The following is a 21,436-nucleotide window of genomic DNA, read 5'->3' as shown; positions in this document are numbered from 1 at the left end:
ATGCCAGTAAAATCCTGCGTATGACCGAAATCTAAGTGATAATTGCAAGCTCCGATCTGTGCTTTCCACACTGTTCGCTCAATATGACGCTCTCTTTTTTATTGGAAAGTATGCACATCGGAGCTGACAATCGGAAATGCCGATTATTGCCGATTATTGTGATTGCGTCACTCAGTGCACAGATTGAGCGACAACATGTGGAGACAGGCCGCTCGCTAGTGATTGGCCTACAATGTCATGCTTAAAAGCTTGCCTCATATTTTCAAAGGGTATTCACTCTTTCACCACACATACAAACCTGGCGGAGTTATTTCCAGAATTCCTCTAATATACTTGATTACCAGTGCAGCCAATTGATCGGGAGGTCGTGGGTTCGAACCCCGGCCGGGTCATACCTAAGACTTTAAAATTGGCAATCTAGCGGCTGCTCCGCCTGGCGTCTGGCATTATGGGGTTAGTGCTAGGACTGGTTGGTCCGGTGTCAGAATAATGTGACTGGGTGAGACATGAAGCCTGTGCTGCGACTTCTGTCTTGACTGTGTGGCGCACGTTATATGTCAAAGCAGCACCGCCCTGATATGGCCCTTCGTGGTCGGCTGGGCGTTCAGTAAACAAACAAACAAAAAAGTGCAGCCAATATCACAGAAACTAACAGGTCATTTCCCCCTACAAAGTGCCTATCATTATGAGAAGAGTAATTATGACATTTTGATTTGTTCTTGGATTAATAGTACATGTACTTGCAACAACACCAATACCTGGTCCTTACTTATTATTTTTTTGTGCAGCACATCATTAATTTTACATTAAAAACATAATGGATTCACAATATTTGACAGATCCAGCTACTGGTATGCATTACAACCATTAACTGCCTTTTAAACCCCAAATGAATACATGCAAGAATAGAAAAAAATGCAGACACACAGAAATGAGAAAATAAAAAACAGGAACATTTCTTTTCAAAGTGTTTTTATTATGTCTCATGAACCATTCATACTGACATGATGTGTATCAAATATAATCAATTTGTTTTAAGCAAACAATGTATAACTTACTCAGTGAAATGGAGTTGTCAGCAATAGTGGCCCATCAATGCACACCACAAAATATATATGAACTGAGCTACATGTTTGGTTTTAAACAAAAAAATCTTTCAGAAACTTTATTTCTACGGGACTGTTAGCCACAACGTTTCAGCAAAGAGCTGCCTCTTACAGTCAAATTCAACATCTAAGTATATATGTATTTTAATGTATTCAGTATATAATGTATACAGTGGACACCCCCCCCCCTTTTTTTTTTGTAAGACCCCCCAAAAAATTTGAGAAAATCGTGGCTTCAAAAGGACAGTCTTAAAATCCAGGTAAGTTTACAGGGGTTATGAAAATCTAAAAAAAACCAAGTCTTAATTTAAGAGGACTAAAAAGGGGAGTTCTACTCTACTAAAGCCGGATATTACAAACACATAGCTCAGTGAATCCAAAAACAAAGAGACTGCCAACCTTCCAAAATTCAGAATCAAAAAACAAGAAAGGTAGGTTGTTGGAACGTTTGTTATTGACAAAACAATACATTCACAAATATATCGACCCAACACACAGACTTAAGGACTTAAGTGCACAGACAAACAATAACGAAAACTTATGTGGTCGATTTTTTCTTCCGCCTGCCACGAAGCCGCAAGCGAATTAACATAGCAGTGTCCAGAGTACGATATTTACAAACTCTTGTCATATCACTTTTACAGAAACGTGTCAAGAAAAATTTGCAAAATGGCAACATGAGTCTAGAACGAAAACAAGAACACTTGACAATGAACACTGAGAGCAAATGTCCATTTCCTTTTTTTTGGGGGGTGGGGGGGGGGGACTTGAACTAACAAACAGAATCCTTTCCTTTTCCTCAAAAGAAGTGCCACATGTATGTTGCAGATGTAACTTACAAAGGGTATATAAGTCAATTTGCCATTAATAAAAACGAACAGAAATTTAACTGTCTGTGCATACAAAATGAAAAAACATGTTAATGTATAATATTCCCCTTTTCGGGCACACTCAAAAAAAGCATTTGATCATCCTCAAACACAAAATGTGCAGTTTGTTTGTTCGTTCATGGGCTGAAACTCTCACGGCTTTTACGTGTATGACCGTTTTTACCCCGCCATTTAGGCAGCCATACGCCGCTTTCGGAGGAAGCATGCTGGGTATTTTCGTGTTTCTATAACCCACCGAACTCTGACATGGATTACAGGATCTTTTTCGTGCGCACTTGGTCTTGTGCTTGCGTGTACACACGGGGGTGTTCGGACACCGAGGAGAGTCTGCACACAAAATTGACTCTGAGAAATAAATCTCTCACCGAACGTAGGGACGAACTCACGCTGACAGCGGCCAACTGGATACAAATCCAGCGCGCTACCGACTGAGCTACAGTCCCCGCCCAAAATGTGCAGTAAGCAACATATACATTGCCTACAATGAATATAATCATTCATTGTAAATGTACAGTATTGCAAAAATAGTATACCCCCCAAAAATAAAAACGTCTCGAAGACAAATAAACGGGCTACAAGTTTGAGAATAAATTAAATGATCGATCACAAGTTCAGGCTTGAGTGAAATCACAAATAACCCATGAACACAATCACATGAACCCAGTAACTCACATAACCCATGAACACAATAATTCACATTGCATATTAAATACAATAAATGCTAACATGCTCAGATTCACCTTCTCCGTCTAACCTTTCGACAAATATACAGATAATATGAGAATGAAAAATGGTCAAAAATGGATGAAAAGGGTTCAAAAGTGTCTAAATAAAAATAAAATCAAAACGTACCGATTTGTTTTGTATTGATATTTTCATCCCTGGATGAAAATGAAACAGGTAATGATTTACACGTCACATGACCATGGTGCGGTTTACTGCTTCACACTGACTGAAATGTGTCCAACATAAAATAAACTTTTCATCCAAAATTGAGCTCAGGTCCGAATCGAAGAGCTAAAAAGAAAAGGATTTAAATTCCTCCACAAGAAAAATGTCATTTTGAATCGGAACAAAAAATAGTGCAAGAAAATTCCCTGGTGATAAACTGTGGAGATTTAATCAATGCCCGATGACAAAATGTGGAGATATTAAAAAACCCAAAAGGTGCATTTCCCTTCACATGAAAAACAAGTAAAATATATCACAACAGCAATTCCTGAAATCCAATCCGATCTTCGCAGGTATTAGTCCTCAACAGGAGAGGAGGCTGCAGTGACCTACATTTCCTTCTTCAACACTCCCCCCCCCCCCCCCCCCCTCCAAAAAAAAAGCAAGTTTGCACTTCAGGGGCAGACCAATCACCTGTGCAGCCTGTCACACATGGTCATCTGCTAGAATTTACCATTCGTGTACATGTATTTGTTTGAGCAGCGGCAAGTTCAACACAATGAAATCGGAAGACAGCAGTTATCCGTAATTGAATTGAACAGTAACAGCCGACCCATTTGTATTTACAGAAAAAAAGCACAAACGCTGGTTTTCTTCATAATGACCTTTGACCCACATTAGTATTAGCGCCCTTCTCAAGAACAGTTGCAGGTATGAACCCCAAATTATCATGTCAGGTATGCCAATTAATAGCTAGAAGACATATGCAAAATCTTCAGATTAAAATAAATACATTTTTGCTCTACACGACATTGTGTCTTTATAGTTACGTAACGCAGTGCCTTCTTTCATTAACATCGTTCAGTGTTAATGACAGCATCAATGAGTTCTCGTATCACACTTTGGATTACAGTGAGGACTGAGCAGACGACATACAGTGGGTGTGGACTGAATTGTTTCCCCTTATCCAGCAAACTCGCCCAGTGTGACACGCACGCTATGCACTAACCCTTTGCCTCCCACTTAGAATCATGCTGTCTCCTATGCAGTTCCCATGAGATTTAACTGAACGATCTAATGAAGCAAGGCTCACTCTCATCTGGTGAAGCCACAGCGTCTCTCGAGCTCTCGGCAAGAAAGGGTGAAAGCGATTTTGCAGATGATTGATACAGCCGTTACCTTATCTGCATCTGAAGTAATTCTACCGGGCCATACTGGTGGCTTTGGAAGGCATTGGGTTAACGACGAAGCACTGTTGTAAAAATAATGATACTTATCACAAAAAAGACAACAAAAATACAAACGATGAACATCATTTTTCTTCTTCTTGCAGGGTCCTGTCCTAGGGCTTGTGCGTTGCCGTAAGCCTGAAAGTACAAAAAATAACAGAGGGTCAGGACAAGCACAGTAACAGTGGTCCAGTGGAACCCCCCTTTAACAACCCCCTCCCCACCCCCCAGAAATAAGACTCCCTATCTTTTAAGACCGGGTGTTTTCTAAGATTTTCTGTTCATAACCTCTGTAAATGTACCCCATTTTTATCCTACATACGTGAGAGAGACACCCGTGAGATAATAATCGTTCAAATCACACGTGTGTATATCATGTAAATGAGGTCATGTCAAGCCAGTCTGGCAGGGACCTGTTTTTCCACTGCTTATGATGCCAAAGTCACCGAGACAAACGTCATTATAGAAACAAAAATTGCGCTTGCAAATTACCCTCGATGAATCTTTAAAACTAACACATCCCGCCACACTTTCAGAGTGACGTTTCTTTGCTTTGACGTAATAGATTGCACGAGGCTTTAGAAGAGATCGTGTTTCCAAAACAAGCGTCTTCAATTTAGCTGCCTCGACTGCAAGACATTTTCAGTAAAATACACTTAAGTACAGTATGTAGGATAAACAGAATACTACATTGCTTGCTGTGTCGTACCAGATTTACACTCGTTGCTTTTTCAAATAGTGAACAGCTCGCTTTCGCTCGCAGTTCAATATTTGAAAAGACAACTCGTGTAAATCTGGTAGGACACAGCAAGCAATGTAGTATTCTCTATTTAAGACCTGATTTTCTCAGGATTTTTTTGACTTAAAAGCGGGTTCCACTGTACCTGCGATATTCTTTTAATCACAGTACCAACAACAAAAGTCCACGCACTAGCACCCAGCAAAACTGCACAACAAGTATGAAACATAATGTAAAACACTTTTATGAGTTAAAGGGTATAAACAAAACGAAACATGAACTAATATTTTTAAAGTCTGACATTTAATTTCCGTGACGGAAAAAGACTTTGTAGTTTGACTAGTTTGGGCTTTTTAAGCAGTGAAAGAAAATAAAGACAGTGCCAGTGTCAGTTTAGAAAAGTGTTTACCGTACATGAAAAAAAGCCTCCAAAATAGCAGTTGCCATACATCTATTTTCATAAATGGCTTTAACCAAACCAGACATTTAATGTGAACATTTTTAATGAAAAATTGTGTTTGTTTTAAAATGGTGCAACCAAAGTTTTTTAAATCTGCAGTTCTGAAATGGAGAACATAAGAATTTAACAAAACCATTACAAACAATAGTACTCTTTAAAAGTAGTAATATCCCCTCTTAATGACTGCACTAATAAAAGAAAGTTATGAAAAGTAACTGATTTGTACAAAAATAAAAAGTTCAATATTGAAACAACATTCTCATTTACACCATGCACAGCAAGATTGTGAAACTGTTTTGGCTAAAGGTTTCCAATTTTACAAGCAGGCAACATCACCAAAAACCGGAAATGGCCACATCTTGGTATTGCTCCAAACACACACACACACACACACACACACACACATATACGCACACACACACTCACACTAAGCCAAACGGGTCAGTGCAAGTGTTCGGTGCTAATTTGTGCTGATCAGCTACAAACACCAAAACACAGGGCTGAAAGTTAAACTAATACGTAAGAAGCACTTGAAGTCTTAAGCTACCAATATTGTGCAAGGGGATGAAATATTTATACTCCACACAGGATCTGGAATCAGTTGTCATACACATGAATATACATGCACATGGAAACACCTCCCAATATTTGAACCCAGTACAGCATGAAACTTAACGCAGTGCTAAACACAGAAAAAAAGTAACAGCAGTTAAAAAGCAAGGGAGGAAATCAAAAAAGTGGTTTTGTGCAAAAAAGAGCCAGGACCTAATACTATTCCTCAAAAATCATGAATCAAGTGCTTGCCCAAAAATCATGAATCAAGTGCTTGCCCATTCTCATTCATCAGTAATCCACAACAACAATAACATAAGTCCTTTTGTCTATTTGAATATCAGAAAACAATCATAACTTTGAATAAAGGCTCGGGCGAAGTGGTGCAGTGGTAAGACGTTGGCCTCCTAATCGGGAGGTCATGAGTTCGAATCCCGGTCGCTGCCGCCTGGTGGGTTAAGAGTGGAGATTTTCCCGATCTCCCAAGGCAACTTATGTGCAGACCTGCTAGTGACTTAACCCCCTTCGTGTGTACACGCAAGCACAAGACCAAGTGCGCACGGAAAAGATCCTGTAATCCATGTCAGAGTTCGGTGGGTTATACAAAAAATAAAAAACACCAGCATGCCTCCCCCGAAATCGGCGTAGTCTGCCTGAATGGCGGGGTAAAAACGGTCATACACAATCATACAAATCCACTCGTGCTAAAAACATGAGTGAACGTGGGAGTTTCAGCCCACAAACGAAGAAGAAGAAGACCCCAGAGTGGCATGACTTCGCGAAGACTTTGTAAAATTCAGTCAAAGATATATGCAGCGAGCTTCGTGAAGATCAGGCTTTAACAGCACCAACACAGCTTTGGAAGTGTGCATTTGTGCCCACAGAAATATACATAAAGAAATAATAACAAAAGTAAAGCTGTCCACAACCTATATAATATATATAACTGCTTGACAATTTTTATCAAATAAATTCATGTTATCCGGTAATCCGTTGAATCATCAAGTACACTGGAAAAATAAAAAAAACAATAACAGGGCGCTAATGTGTCTGTTGAAGTAAATCAACAGTTGACTTTCTTGTTTCGCAACTTTCCTCAACACTTGAGTAAAATATTCTTTTAGGACAGGTCAAAATATAATTGAAAAACACACGGATGGAACCACAAGACAAATTTGGATGAGGTCTGAACAGTCCCATTAATTCATGCAGCAAGTGACTGGAACAAAAAGCACATTTGAAACAAGAAAGTCTGTCCACAAAGGCAGCTAGGGTAATATAAGAACCAACAGTGTGGCATGCAATTGAACTCTCACCCTCACAGCTCAGGAATGCAGAAGAAGAAAAGAAGAAATTCATATCTTCAGTTTATACCCTTTGCCTTCATCATCAACCTGCTCTCCTAGTATGCAATACAAGAATAGGATTTTTGTTCTTTTGTAAAAGTCACTACATGACTGGGATGGCTTTTCAGACCAGCAAAGAGGCTCACACAAGGGTTTTTTAAGAATGGCAAATGCTGTAGCTAAAACAAGTGTAACCAAGGGCATGAAAAACTTCAATCACCTTTGGAAGCAAAGTCAAACAGGATTGAATTTGGGCAAATAGATAGCCCTAATAAAACTGCAATGTCAACTCGAAGGTTCGCAAGAGCATAAGATGATGATAAAATCGTTTATTTAACGTCACTCTGTAAAAACATTGGCGACATTTGTCTTAGATTAAAAACACACAGAGGCGCGCACACAAACTTTCCCTTTATGTACAGTGGTTAAGATCACCACCCTGCCACACCCCCGCACACTCTCGCTCATCTAACTACCAGAAGATACCAGCAGCCAGACCCCATCACAAACAGCTCTCTATGTCTGTCAGGTGTGAGCTGTCCAACCAAAGCACAAGAAACTTGGAGTTACTATAAATAGCTCACGCTCAAGGCCGGCAGACAACTCAGGCAGTGCAGAGCAGCGCTGCTGTGACAAGGGGGACTACTGCGTCACTCTGTTACACAGCAAAACGTGACCCTTTGGCCCATTGCACAAGGGTGTCAAAAAGACTGTTGACAGACTCGATCAGCCAAACAATCAAAGAGTTTTCAAATGTGTGCCTTGCCTTTGAAGTCAAAGATATGCCCTTACGGACGGGTACAATCAAACCAACATAAGAACTGTGTATATAAATATGACTCACCTTACAGTTACAACATAACTCAGTTTCAAAGTGACTGAGCATCTTGGCTGAACACAGAATGTTTGATCTCTCTACACATTACATCAGGGCAAACTTTAAAAAACCCAACTGAGGCGTTGTACAAAAAAATTAGATGAATAAGAATATTCATTCATATCAAAACATGCTGTAGTTACACTCAGTTTCATAGAATCCCTCGATCTCATATTCAGGCAGGCTTCCATTTCAACCGTATGGCACAGAGTTTAACATGTTTCGCTCATATCACAGGTCTATATGCATGATACAGTAGCTAGGGAGGGTACAATTCAACTGTGAAGTATAGCGTAGGTTTGACTTGTTGTCGCATGGTCTCCAGCTAAAGAAGTGGGTGAGCATTCATATCTGAATCCTACCTAGTATGGCTATTTTTAGCTGAGATGAGAATCACACGCAAGCATCAGATGAGTATTATAAAAGACCTCCTCAAAATTCATCCACCCTCCTACATTCAGTAGAGGAAACCAAAGAAAATAGCCCACAGAATAGCCACCACGACTGTTACAACACACATGACTTTGAACACTATTGTTGCTTTTTCTCCCCACTGTGCACACTGCCTTTCATCTCTTGAATAGGCCTGAAAAACAAACATATATGATAGTGATAGTAATGAACACAACTATCGGCCTCAAAAACAAACATACATGATAACAGTTTTGGAAGTAATAATAAGCACAACAGAAAAACAACAACAAAGAAGGAGAGCCACAAGTATAAAAACCCAATTTTAAATTTATGTACACACACATTCTTCGTAAGAGAAAAACACAAAAACATCAGCATAGAAGTGTTGTAAACATCCATCTATGGTAGCCACACAATCTAGGGATATATTATGCAAGAAAAAGACATTGAGACATATATATAACTCTGGGATGGTAATAGACAATAAACAGAAATAACTCTGTCAGGATTTTTAAGCCGTGTGGCAGAGTAAAAGCCCCTTTTACTGAGCCATTGGCTGTTCAAAGTGAGGCGATCGAAGCAACTAGCAGGATACTGGTCGGCTTTGACCAGCCATCGCGACGAACAACTAAGTCTTATGTGTATGTTATGCAGCAAGCGCTTAATATGATACCCTTTTCATTCTTCTTCTTCTTCTTCTTCGTTCATGGGCTTAGACTCCCACGTTCACTCATGTTTTTAGCACGAGTGGATTTTTACGTGTATGACCGTTTTTACCTCGCCATTCAGGCAGACTACGCCAATTTCAGGGGAGGCATGCTGGGTATTTTCGGGTTTCTATAACCCACCGAACTCTGACATGGATTACAGGATCTTTTCCGTGCGCACTTGGTCTTGTGCTTGTGTGTACACACGAAGGGGGTTAAGTCACTAGCAGGTCTGCACATAAGTTGACCTGGAAGATCGGAAAAATCTACACTCTTAACCCACCAGGCGGCAGCGACCAGGATTCGAACTCACGACCTCCCGATTAGGAGGCCGACGTTTTACCACCACGCCACAGCGCCCGTCTAGTGCCCTTTTCATTCAAAAATATATTCATCAAAGTTCACGATTCGCTGCGGCAATGATTGGTGGCCAACAGTGATCGCTGACAACATGTTTTGACCGAGTTACGTGGGTTTGGCTTGAGGTCATGTGAGTTTACGAAAATATACAAGCTTAGCGATCACTGCCAGTGGTCGGCAAGCACTCAGCGGCAAAGCGTGGCCCCGATGTGCATATTTTCGAAAGAAAAGGAACCAGGCAAATGTATTAAACTTTCAGAAAATCCTTTTTATTTTACAGTTCCTCTTGTAAATCAGTAGGTGATACATGTACTACTAGATGATTACCGGCTTCGCCGGGAAGAAGTAGAGCCGAATACCAGGCTGCGCCTGGGACCCGGCTTTGCCGGCGCACGAAGGAAAGGAGATAAACGCGCAAAACACTGGAGACCTTCTAAAAATAGTAACGTGCAGTGACCTTCTAAAAATAGTAATGTAGTAACGGGAATATGGATTGACGCCACACGGAGGAAGGGAGATAATCGCGGCTGAAAACACTGGAGAAGATAAGGAAGAGTTACTGGTAGTGGATCCCGACAACAACAACAAAAAACAAAAACAAAAAATCGGTTCAGCGCGCACAGCGCTGCGCGCTGAGAGCACGTGTTGAAATATCTCATCGATGAGGTTGTGTCCGGGGTGTAGCTGAATACGGTGTCTAAATTTGAAAAAGATCCACCGAGAACTTTGGCCGTGCATCACAGACAGACAGACAGACAGACAGACAGACAGACACTAGTCGTATATATATATAGATACTATCTAACCTAACCAACATCACGTGAGACAACAAGGAAAAAACCACTAAATTATTATGGACACAAGTACAACAATATAAATACACAAATTATCCAAAAAAAATACAATGATAGGAAGTCAGTTGTATAAAAACTGACTCAAAAGTAATTTGCCAATAATAGCACAGTTTCAAATCCATGAGAAAAAAATACAACATCTTCTTCTTCTTCTTCGTACGACGGTTGTGTCAGGCTCGGAATCCGGAGGATGCCATGAACATGGACGTTAAATACAACATCAAAAAGCTAACATTACAAAAAACCAAATACAAAGTCTCCCTCATAACAGTTCACACATCAGTACAATACCAAGTTCCACAATTTTCTCAGCACAGGGTATTATTTTTTGCCTTAATTATCTGCACAGGTGCATTTTATAGTTGACTGCATATAATTTGTGATGAAATTGATTTTTCCTATCTGCTCTAGCCGTATAACCTCCAATACCCCTGACCACCTCACCGGTCCTTCCTACATATCACACCATTGCAACAGTCAACCAAAATCAGACCGTATCAAAAATATGTAAGAAAAGGAAACTGCCCCCGAGTACGTTGACCCAATGTCATCTTGAGAATTAACTTTTATGCCTACCTTAATGGCAGAGGAGGAAGAAACAAGTCGCGTAAGGCGAAATTACTACATTTAGTCAAGCTGTGGAACTCACAGAAGGAAACAGAACGCACTGCATTTTTTCACAATGACTGTAGTCCGCCGCTAGTGCAAAAGACAGTGAAAGTGACGAGCCTGTTTAGCGCAGTAGCGGTTGCGCTGTGCTGCCACGCTTTACTGTACCTCTCTTTGTTTTAACTTTCTGAGTGTGTTTTTAATCCAAACATATCATATCTATATGTTTTTGGAATCAGGAACCGACAAGGAATAAGATGAAATTGTTTTTAAAACGATTTCGGAAGTTTAATTTTAATCATAATTTTTATATTTTTAATTTTCAGAGCTTGTTTTTAATCCGAATATAACATATTTATATGTTTTTGGAATCAGAACATGATGAAGAATAAAATAAAAGTAATTTTGGATCGTTTTATAAATAAATAATTTTATTTACAATTTTCAGATTTTGAATGACCAAAGTCATAAATTAATTTTTAAGCCTCCATGCTGAAATGCAATACCAAAGTCCGGCCTTCGTCGAAGATTGCTTGGCCAAAATTTCAATCAATTTGATTGAAAAATGAAGGTGTGACAGTGCCGCCTCAACTTTTACAAAAAGCCGGATATGACGTCATAAAAGACATTTATCAAAAAAATAAAAAAAACATCTGGGGATATCATACCCAGGAACTCTCATGTAAAATTTCATAAAGATCGGTCCAGTAGTTTACTCTGAATCGCTCTACACACACACACACACCACGACCCTCGTCTCGATTCCCCCTCCATGTTAACACATTTAGTCAAAACTTGACTAAATGTAAAAAGACAATGTTCGAAAATAACGGTCGGGTTTGTATGGGTTGTGAAAGAGTGAATGCCCTTGCTTTTAGTGGGACAAATAAATCCACACATGCTCCTTGTCCACGTGTTGCCGACACACCCCTCGCTTGTGATTGGCTCGTGAATTGTTTGTCCTAGTAAATGCAAGGGTATTCACTCTTTCACAACCCTGCATACAAAACCTGACAGAGTTATTTTTTGAATGTGTCTATTGTGCCGAAATCCATGAAGCGTCTTTCAAAGCAGTATCTCACTCTATTTGTGTTGAATTCAGAGCATGGGCTCAGATATTCTTTTTTTTTTTGTTTTTTTTTGTTTTTTTGTTCTTACACCTGTTCCCTTGTCCCGTTGTGCTCTCACGCCGCCCCGTCCCTGCACTCGCTGCTCCAACCACCTCTGAATTTCGTTCCGCTGCTAGACTTGTCGATTTTACAGACGCTCCAGGGGGGGGGATGTCGGGTCGCTGCGGTAGGCTACCCTCGGAAGACGACACTGCACTTCTGCTGAGTCACTTCGACGGTGTTCAGTAGTGGGTCTGTCCCGAGCTAACGGACGCAGCCCACTACCTACTATGCCTACAAACGACATTGACTTTTAAGTCGCGGAGCCAGACTGAGTGAGCGTCCCCTCCAGAGAGCAGACCGCCACCACGTCCCACCGTCGACCCCCCAGAACGTCACACGTTGAAGACTGACAGCAGAACTACTATTCAGGGAAGGATCGAACAGGAACACTGAGACCAAGGTCACCATGAGAGCTCCGGGCATGAAGGGCCACAAGAGCAAGGATAATTTATATTTTTGGATGATTAATGAGATGAGGATGATTATGATGATGCTTTGGATTTCCAATTTGGTTTTTGAGACTACGTGACAGGGCAGCACTCTACGCTTACTGTCATAATATATCCTGGCGTCAACCAGGCCCGAGAACTGCCGCACCTGCGGTGTTGGTCAGGTTTACAGAACCTGAGCACCCTCAAAGTCGCATTCGTTAAGTGAATGACACTCGGCTGTGTGATCCCAGCCTTCCCATAGGAACCATAGCACTTCCACTCTGGGTAGGAGCCGACCGTAGCCCGAAAAACCCACATGACCCTGATGGGATTCGAACCCATGACCTCCCGGCCCGCAGCCCGATGCGCTAACCACTGCGCTACGGGGGCCGGTGGGCTCAGATATTCTTTATAGCTGGCATTTCTCTTAATTAGTCAATATATGCTTCAGATGAAAACCATGGTCCCACTCCAAGTACAGTACTGTACATCTCACTGAACAACAAATGAAGAACAAAATCCTTGTACACAAAAGAACAAGTGACTCATGATAAAAAAAACTTCACTTCATCTTTCAAAAACACAAATAAGAAGGTAACATTCATGCTTGACCTTAACAACAACAAAATGTTCAAAGTTTTGAATGTAAAAAAAATGCTAAGTATAATGACCCAAAGCTTCCATCTCTGTCGCAAAAAAGATCACTGAATGGGAACATGCAGTCTTGGTTTTTTTTTCTCTCTCTCTCTCTCTCCATATTTTCAATGCAAAATACAACAACCAAAAAAAGCACAACTGCAAGGAAAACGAACAGAGGGGGGAAATTACAGCAAGACAACCAACACTGCTGTCTACTGGGCAGGACGACTAAAACACTGTTCACACAAAACTGACAAGGCAAGGAATGAGAGAATGAAGATTTACTCCTGAGCCATTTTGGTAACTTGATTTTCAATACACGCATGCAAAACATCCATTCAGTTGAAGCTCTTCCAGCATTTTTCTATTTTTCCGAGCGCTCTCCAGTCCACCTGGATGAAAATGGGTACCTGACCCTATTCAGGGCCGGGGAAGGCAAAGACAGCAAGGGAGATGAGATTAATTTGTACAACCCTCATCTATACATATAAATAAAAGAGAGTGCATGTCTGTCTGTCTGTCTGTGTGTGTGTGTGTCTGTCTGTCTGTGGTCGCCATACCTCAGAGATGGCAAAAGATAAGCACAAGATATTTTGCATGCACACTGCCCTGGACCCACAAATGTGCACCTGGGTTTTAGTTTCTCCAGACATTGTTTCCTTCCTCGGATAATTACCCTCCCCATCTATCAATACAGTCTATATAGTGCAAGGGAGGTAAGTCATGGTTTGTCACCCACGGAAGGGAGGTAACTCTCATCAAACCAGTATACTGTGTCATTCTCAAGGGTTACCCCCCGCCCACTATCATCCCCCCCCCCCCCCACACACACTAACCCTGCCCCCTGCTCCCCCTCCCTGCCTTCCAGATCATCGCGAATAATGTTTACGAAACGATCGCCTCAGTGAAAGATCACGAGAATTTACAGATTTCTCTCCCCTGTTCAAAAAGGTATGACGCGCTCACTCATGAGGTATGCGTGCTTTGACCAGACGGTAACTACAGTGGGTGTGAGAAGGGGTAAACAAATCACGAAGAACACGTTGAACCAAATAGAAACTTGCCTTGCCTATACATCCAAATGTATGAGCTCACACTGTCATTTTTCTTATCCACATTGGAATAAGATTCGAGAGGTTTCTGAGAGAGGGGAGAGCAGAAACACCCGGGCGAAGCCGGGCCTGACTGCTAGTATTCCATAAAGCAGGCCCTAGAAACGTTGCGATCTCTAACATTTTGCTCCCCTGCGATCAAATATGGATATGGGATTACCTTTTACTCTCTTAGCAAGTTGAAGCATTAAGGTGCTCCAAAAATGTCTTCCAGAAGAATGATTCTGAAATGCATCTGCTTAGCCAATACAGTGGTACCGGCTATGAAAGCACATCCATGGACCAGACAAAAGTGTTCCAAAATTGAAGGTGTCCTGTCATGAGAAGTACATATATTTTTGTCAAGGCACTAGATGAAGGGACACAGCAGGTGTCTTTTATTGGGAGGTGTCCTCTCATCGGAAGGGCCCTCACATGGCAGGTATCACTGTACAAGAGTTTCTGGCTTGAAACTGTAGAACCAAAGAGTGAGCTATCTCTCTCTGATTGACTGATGTTATCTTTGATACTGCCCAGGCAATAGAACTGCATGAAGGCCTTCACGAGTGACCAGTATTAAAAAATCAAATGATAAAACAGTCCACTTTATAAGGCCAAGAAGAAAAATATGTCTGTTTCCGGTAACATCGCCAAAAAAAATAGGGTCGGTCGGTCGGTCGGTTTTTATTTTATTTATTTAAATTTTTTTTTAAATCTTTTTCTTACGTTTTGTTACCGTCTTATTACGTGTGGTTTTTTTAAACGCTTCCTTAGTTTACTTACAATTATTTAGCACATATTTTGACCTAGATATATTGAAAGTAAATAAAGTATACTTGACTTCATTTTTTTTTTTTTTTTTTTAGTGCGCGAAAAGCGAAAAAAACCTTTAGGGTCGGCGCTTAAAAATAGGGTCAGTCGGGTTACCGGAAACAGACATATTTTTCTTTTTGGCCTAATATAAAACTACAACCCCCCCAAATTATGTTCAAAACAACAAAAATGGGGGAAAAAAACCTCAGTAATTTTTAGCATAGTTGAACTAAATTTAAAAAAAAAAAAACTTGCTGTAATTCAACGTACCAGAGGAGTGGTCTGGAAGCCGGCCGTGGCAGGGTTCACTCCCCCTTGAGCAGTAGTGTACTGGTAATTGCCGGCAGGAACGGGGCCCGCTTGCACCGTGTTGTAAGTGTACTGCGGGTATTGGCCGCTGTGCGTCCCAGGTGGCATGGAGGAAGGGGGGTAGGAGGAAGGGGGGTAGGAGGAAGGGGGGTAGGCTGGTTGACCAGAAGGGGGGTAGGCTGGTTGACCGTATGGAGGGTACGGCCCCTGAGGATACCCCGAAGGAGGGTAGGGGGCTGTGCCCTGGGGCGCTGAGGGTCCATGATGAAAGTCTCCTGGGGGTGGGGGAGCTGTGGGGTAGTGCATGGGTGGTCCGTCTTTTGTGGCATCTTCATATGATGGGGGCGGAGACTGATCGGCCATGGCGAATTCTGCGCACAAACGTTACAGGTAATTTAGATCAAGTGTCACTGTGTACAAGTTTGTAAATGTATGCCTATATATGTGGCAATATATGAATTCCTGTCCACATGTTTCCGACACTCCCCAAGTGATATGGTCCCTCCTTTGTGTGTTGGAGGTTTTGCAAGAAAAGGTCACTCTTCCACGACACCTAAGGAGTTATTTCCAAAACTCGTCTTTTAGGAATTGTTTGCTAACTCACTGCCGGGTTATGCCGATTTGTTTATTTACTACATATATATTACTAGTACGTACCCACCAAAAAGACCATCCCCTCCTCATCGTGGTATGGTGGTGAAACAGAACCAAGCTATGCCGTCGGAAGAAAATCGCTGAAATCTCACTGTCCCTAAAACATGGGGGTGATTTATCATTGTGAGAAGTATACTGGTAGGGCTCTCCCTTGGCGGACAGGTTGGTTGCTGGCTAACGGGGCTCTGGTGAAGACGGAGGTGTGCTAGACAGTACCGGTGTGACGGCACAGAGGCCCAAGGACACAAGCGGTCAACTCAGCAACCTCCAAACGGGTAGACTGGACTCGCCAACCCTGGCAGGTAACCAGTCTAGGAGAAGGAAAACTCCGAAATAGAACCACGGGCAGACCAAGCTCAACAGCCCAGGAAGGCAATTGGTCTAGGGGAGGGACCCCTGACCAACGTCCAAGGCCGAAGTCGGAGATGCGGGACCCCCTGGGTGCCAAAAAGCGCTACATCACGCAAATCACACTAGTGAACGACGAAGAAGAAGAAGACTAGTACGTACATGCAGTGGAACCACTCCTTTAATACTCCCTTCCCATCACCTACTTTAAGACTTCTCCCCTTTTAAGACCCAAATTACTTTTTAAGATTTTCAGTCCATAGCCTCTGTAAATATGCCTCTGGTTCTTCTTTAATTAAGATATGATTTTCTCAAATTTGTTTAGGTCTTATGAAAGGGGTATTCCACTGTATGGAGACCAAACCAAACTCAGCAACAAATAACACATGCACACAGGGTGCCCAGAGAGAGAGATAAAGAGATGATGATGATGATGATGATGATGATGATGATGATGATGATGCATGATGATGACGATGGAACTTTACTTTACAAGGATAGAGGCTTATATAAGCCTCGCCTTTTCTTACACCCTGTCCTTACATCTAATAATAAAAATTGTTCATAATTAAATGATAAACAAGTAGAACAAACGGACATACACAAAACAAGAAAACAAACAACTCAACGAACAAATAAGCAGGTAAACAAAACAAAGAAATATTAAGAGAAAGAGAGAAAGTAAGATTGTGGACTCATTGTGTATGAGAGAGTGAGGGTGTGTGAGGGCGCGTGTGTGTGTGTGTGTGTGTGTGTGTGTGTGTGTGTGAGAGAGAGAGAGAGAGAGAGAGAGAGAGAGAGAGAGAGAGGAAGGTATAATTGACGAAGAGGGGGGAAGTACACAGACACCTCAAACACAGCCTAGTGGTAATGAACGTTGGCTGTTTCATACCTCCTATATCCAGGTATCACAAGTAATATCGTCCTTCGTCAGTCACTTCTTCCCGTAGGTGCTGCCTCTCTGCCTCTGGCTGTCTTCTTGTTGTTGTCTTTTTCTGCTGCTATTTACATTTCATGCAGACATACAGGAAAACTTGCGTAATCAATATTTCCTTGTGAGCATGTAATAATAACAAGGGAGTGCAGTCACATCTCCACTCCTCTTCCGGAAGCAGAAGCAAACCTTGACCTCAGTTTCTTTGGGGAACTTTCGCGACAACACGGAAGTGCGTTGTAGTTGTTCAGATTCGGCGCTAAGAGTGCGCTCCCTTGGCTACTTTCGAAACCGCCGTGGCGCGAGAAGCGGTGTAACGTTCCGTTCCATTCCTCTTCTAAAAAGTCCCCGGGGGACGTTCTGGTTTAACCAAAAGGTCCCCCGGAACCTTTGGGAATGGGATCCCAAATGCCCCCCTTGGCCCATTAAGTTACCCACTTTTCTTCTGTCGCATTTCGTCCCCCTGCTGTCCCATTTGCCCCCCCCCTCCCTCTGTCAGTCTCTCAGTCAGTCATAGGGCCTATTGGGTACTATGTGTGTGCAGGTGCCTGTTTATGTTTATCTGTTACTATCAATATGATGGTGTCAGACGGTTGCAGTTGTGCCTGTGGTGGTGCCGGACTGTTGCAGGAATGAGAAGGAATCAAGCTAGCTGAGGAACAGTACCATATATCAGTGGAAGCAGGCAAATGTGACACCCCTTTTCAAGAAGGGCTGTAAGAGCAGTCAACTACCGCCCAGTGAGTTTAACAAGCATCCCATGCAAACTGTTAGAAAAGTTGATAAGAACCAGTGTTTTCTCTCATTTGGCAGCCAACGACTTGTTATCAGATTGCCAGCATATGGTTTTGTGGCAAAACGATCATGCGTGACAAACTTAATTAGCGTCATTGATGACTGGACAGATAGCTTAGATGATGGAGTACCGGTTGACGCTGTGTACCTTGATTTTGCTAAGGCATTCGATTGTGTTCCGCATGTGCGGTTACTGAAAAAATTAGAAGCATATGGTATCCATGGACTGGTCAAAAATTGGATCGGTGATTTTCTAAGTGATAGAAAGCAAAGGGTGAAGGTCAATGGGTCTATGTCAGACTGGAAAGACGTGACAAGTGGAGTGCCCCAGGGCAGTGTGCTAGGCCCGGTGTTGTTTGTTATATACATTAACGATCTCCCTGAAGTTGTGAGCAGTCTGTGCAGCATGTATGCTGATGATACGAAAGTGTACCGACAAATCAGAACTTGTGAAGATAGCAAAGAACTCCAGAGGGATTTGGACAGTTTGGTCGACTGGGCAGACAAGTGGCAGATGCGCTTTAATGCAGAGAAGTGTAAGACATTACAGTTGGGTACAAAAAATCAGAAACTTGTGTATAATAATGAGAAAACCTGGCAGCGTGGACAGAGTTGATCTGGAAAGCTCAAGTACAGAAAAGGACCTTGGGGTCAATGTAGACAGTGAATTGAAATTCTCAAAGCACGTGGAAACACAAGTCAACAAAGCAAATAGAATCCTGGGTCTCATTAGACGGTCTTATGAGCATTTGGACGCAGAAACGCTAAGACTTCTCTTTGTTGCACTTGTACGGCCTCATCTGGAATTTGCTTCTCCCTTGCCCAACAACATCGACCCCTCCAAACTGTCGCAAGCTTTGTCTGATTACTTCCATAACAAGATCCAAACCATCCGTGACAAACTAGACAAAATCCCACACCAAAACTCTGAAACTCCTCCTGCATTTACAGGCACTCCCTTCACACACTTTCAGCCTCTCACTCTCACTGACCTGGAGAAAGTCCTCAAAGAAATGACCTTGAAAACCTGTGACCTTGACCCTCTTCCCACACAACTCTACTCTGACTGTCTTCCTGAACTCCTCCCTTCTATTCTCAAAATCATCAACACTTCTCTGCAAACAGGCACTGTCCCCAACTCCTTTAAGACTGCTATTGTCAAACCTCTACTGAAGAAACCATCGCTCGACCCAAACACTCTCAGCAACTACCGCCCTGTCTCAAACCTTTCCTTCATCTCCAAACTCCTTGAAAGAGTCGTCCTGAAACAACTCAACTCTCACCTTCTTTGCAACAATCTTCTCTCTCCGCTTCAATCTGCCTATCGTCCTCACCACTCCACCGAAACTGCCCTTCTCAAAATCACTAATGATCTCCTCCTTGCCACTGACCAAGCTGAAATCTCTGCCGTCGCTCTACTTGATCTATCAGCGGCCTTTGACACAGTCGACCACAACATCCTCCTTCAACGCCTTCAGCACACCTTTGGTATCCATAGCACAGCTCTTTCTTGGTTCTCTTCTTATCTCACCGACCGCTACCAGACTGTTTCGATTGACAAACTGAACTCTGACCCCATCAGGCTTGAGTGCGGAGTCCCTCAGGGCTCAGTCCTTGGGCCTGTACTATTTACTCTCTACACTCAACCTCTTGACCACATCCTTGACCGACACAACGTTCTCCACCACTCTTTTGCCGACGACTCTCAACTTCACAACAGCTCTTCCCCTGACCAGTCTGAATCTCTTCTTTCCTCTATCTCTGACACTATCACTGACGTGCAGAATTGGATGACAGAAAACAAACTTCAGCTCAATAGCAACAAAACTGAAGCTAGGCACGACATCCAAACTCTCCAAAGCCACTTCCGACTCTCTTCAACTCTCTGACTCTTCTGTCCCTCTGTCTTCTGCTGTCAAAAACCTCGGAGTCACTCTAGACAACACCCTTTCCATGAAACAACACATCTCTTCTGTCTCTCGCACCTGCTACTTCCAACTCCGCCGCATCGCCACTATCCGCAAGTACCTCACCACAGATGCTACCGCCAAACTGGTCACTTCCACCATTCTCTCACGTCTTGATTATTGTAACTCTCTCTTGGCGGGTCTTCCCTCTTCTTCTATCTCTCGTCTCCAACGCATTCAAAATAGCTCTGCCCGTCTTGTCTTACGAAAGAAAAAGGGAGATCATATCACCCCCCTCCTAAATCAGCTCCACTGGTTGCCCGTTCCTGCCCGTATCACATACAAAATCAACACTCTCACCTACAAATGCCTCCATGGTCTCGCCCCTGCCTATCTCTCCGACTCTCTCTCTCTCTCTCTATGTCCCTTCACGAGCACTCAGATCATCTGCCGACTCCCTCAAGCTCAACATCCCCCACACCAAACTCAAAACAGCAGGTCAACGCTCATTTTCTTTCCAAGCACCTAGCCAATGGAACACACTACCTCTCCCCCTCCGTCAACAACAGTCCCTCGAATCATTCAGATCTGCACTCAAGACATTCCTTTTTTCCACATAATCCATGCATTCTACACTGCCCACCCCATCCCACCCTGAATAACTGTACATATTTTAATGGTTGATGGTGTGTGTGTGTTGGTGACTTTAAGTCTCCGTGTGTGTGAATGAGTGTATGTGCGCCTTGAGTCGCCTGTTGGTGAGATATAATTATGTGCGCGTTATAAATATATTCGTATTATTATTATGTGGTGTGGAGTCCTCGACTCGAGAAAGATAAAAATCTGATTGAAAGTGTGTTAAGAAGAGCCACGAAGTGTATCCCAGGGTTGAAGACCTTGAGTTACGAAGAGCGTTTGAGAGTCTTGAAAGTTCCAAGCATGTGCTATAGGCGTATCCGGGGAGACATGATTGAAGCATACAAATTCGTGCATGGATACTACGATTGCAAGAACCCACTGGAGCTGAACAGCCTGTGTAATACCCGTGGACATCAGTTCAAGCTCAAGAAGAAACAATGCAGAACAGCTCTCCGACAATCTTTCTTCACGAACAGAATCATAGACACATGGAACTCCTTGGACAAGAATGTGGTAGAAGCGCCGACAATGAACAGTTTCAAAAATCGCTTGGACAATGCACTGAAAGACTATATGTATAGCCCAAATGTCAGTATGCCTCTCACTACAAATTCCCACCAACCAATAAAAAGTTGATAGAATAGGCCACGGTCAAAAGATCGTGTAGGTT

At 42.5% G+C, this 21,436-nt stretch overlaps 1 long non-coding RNA gene and 1 other non-coding gene across 2 annotated transcripts; both read right to left on the bottom strand.

The window, feature by feature from the left end:
• Nucleotides 1–1,860: 1,860 nt before the first annotated feature.
• LOC138971583 (uncharacterized) lies at nt 1,861–17,635 on the bottom strand. The gene is made up of 3 exons (XR_011457300.1): nt 17,384–17,635; nt 15,451–15,860; nt 1,861–4,254 (listed from the first exon to the last, which is right to left on the bottom strand). It is a non-coding gene; the product is annotated as an uncharacterized lncRNA (long non-coding RNA).
• Trnar-gcg (transfer RNA arginine (anticodon GCG)) lies at nt 12,955–13,028 on the bottom strand. Its single transcript has one exon. It is a non-coding gene; the product is annotated as a tRNA-Arg (tRNA).
• Nucleotides 17,636–21,436: the final 3,801 nt, after the last annotated feature.

The sequence above is a fragment of the Littorina saxatilis genome, linkage group LG7, assembly GCF_037325665.1.
Source record: "Littorina saxatilis isolate snail1 linkage group LG7, US_GU_Lsax_2.0, whole genome shotgun sequence".
In the NCBI taxonomy this organism is placed as follows: Eukaryota; Metazoa; Mollusca; class Gastropoda; order Littorinimorpha; family Littorinidae; genus Littorina; species Littorina saxatilis.
The sequence above is the reverse complement of the archived record's forward strand: the minus strand, read 5'-3'. Positions and strand labels throughout refer to the sequence as shown.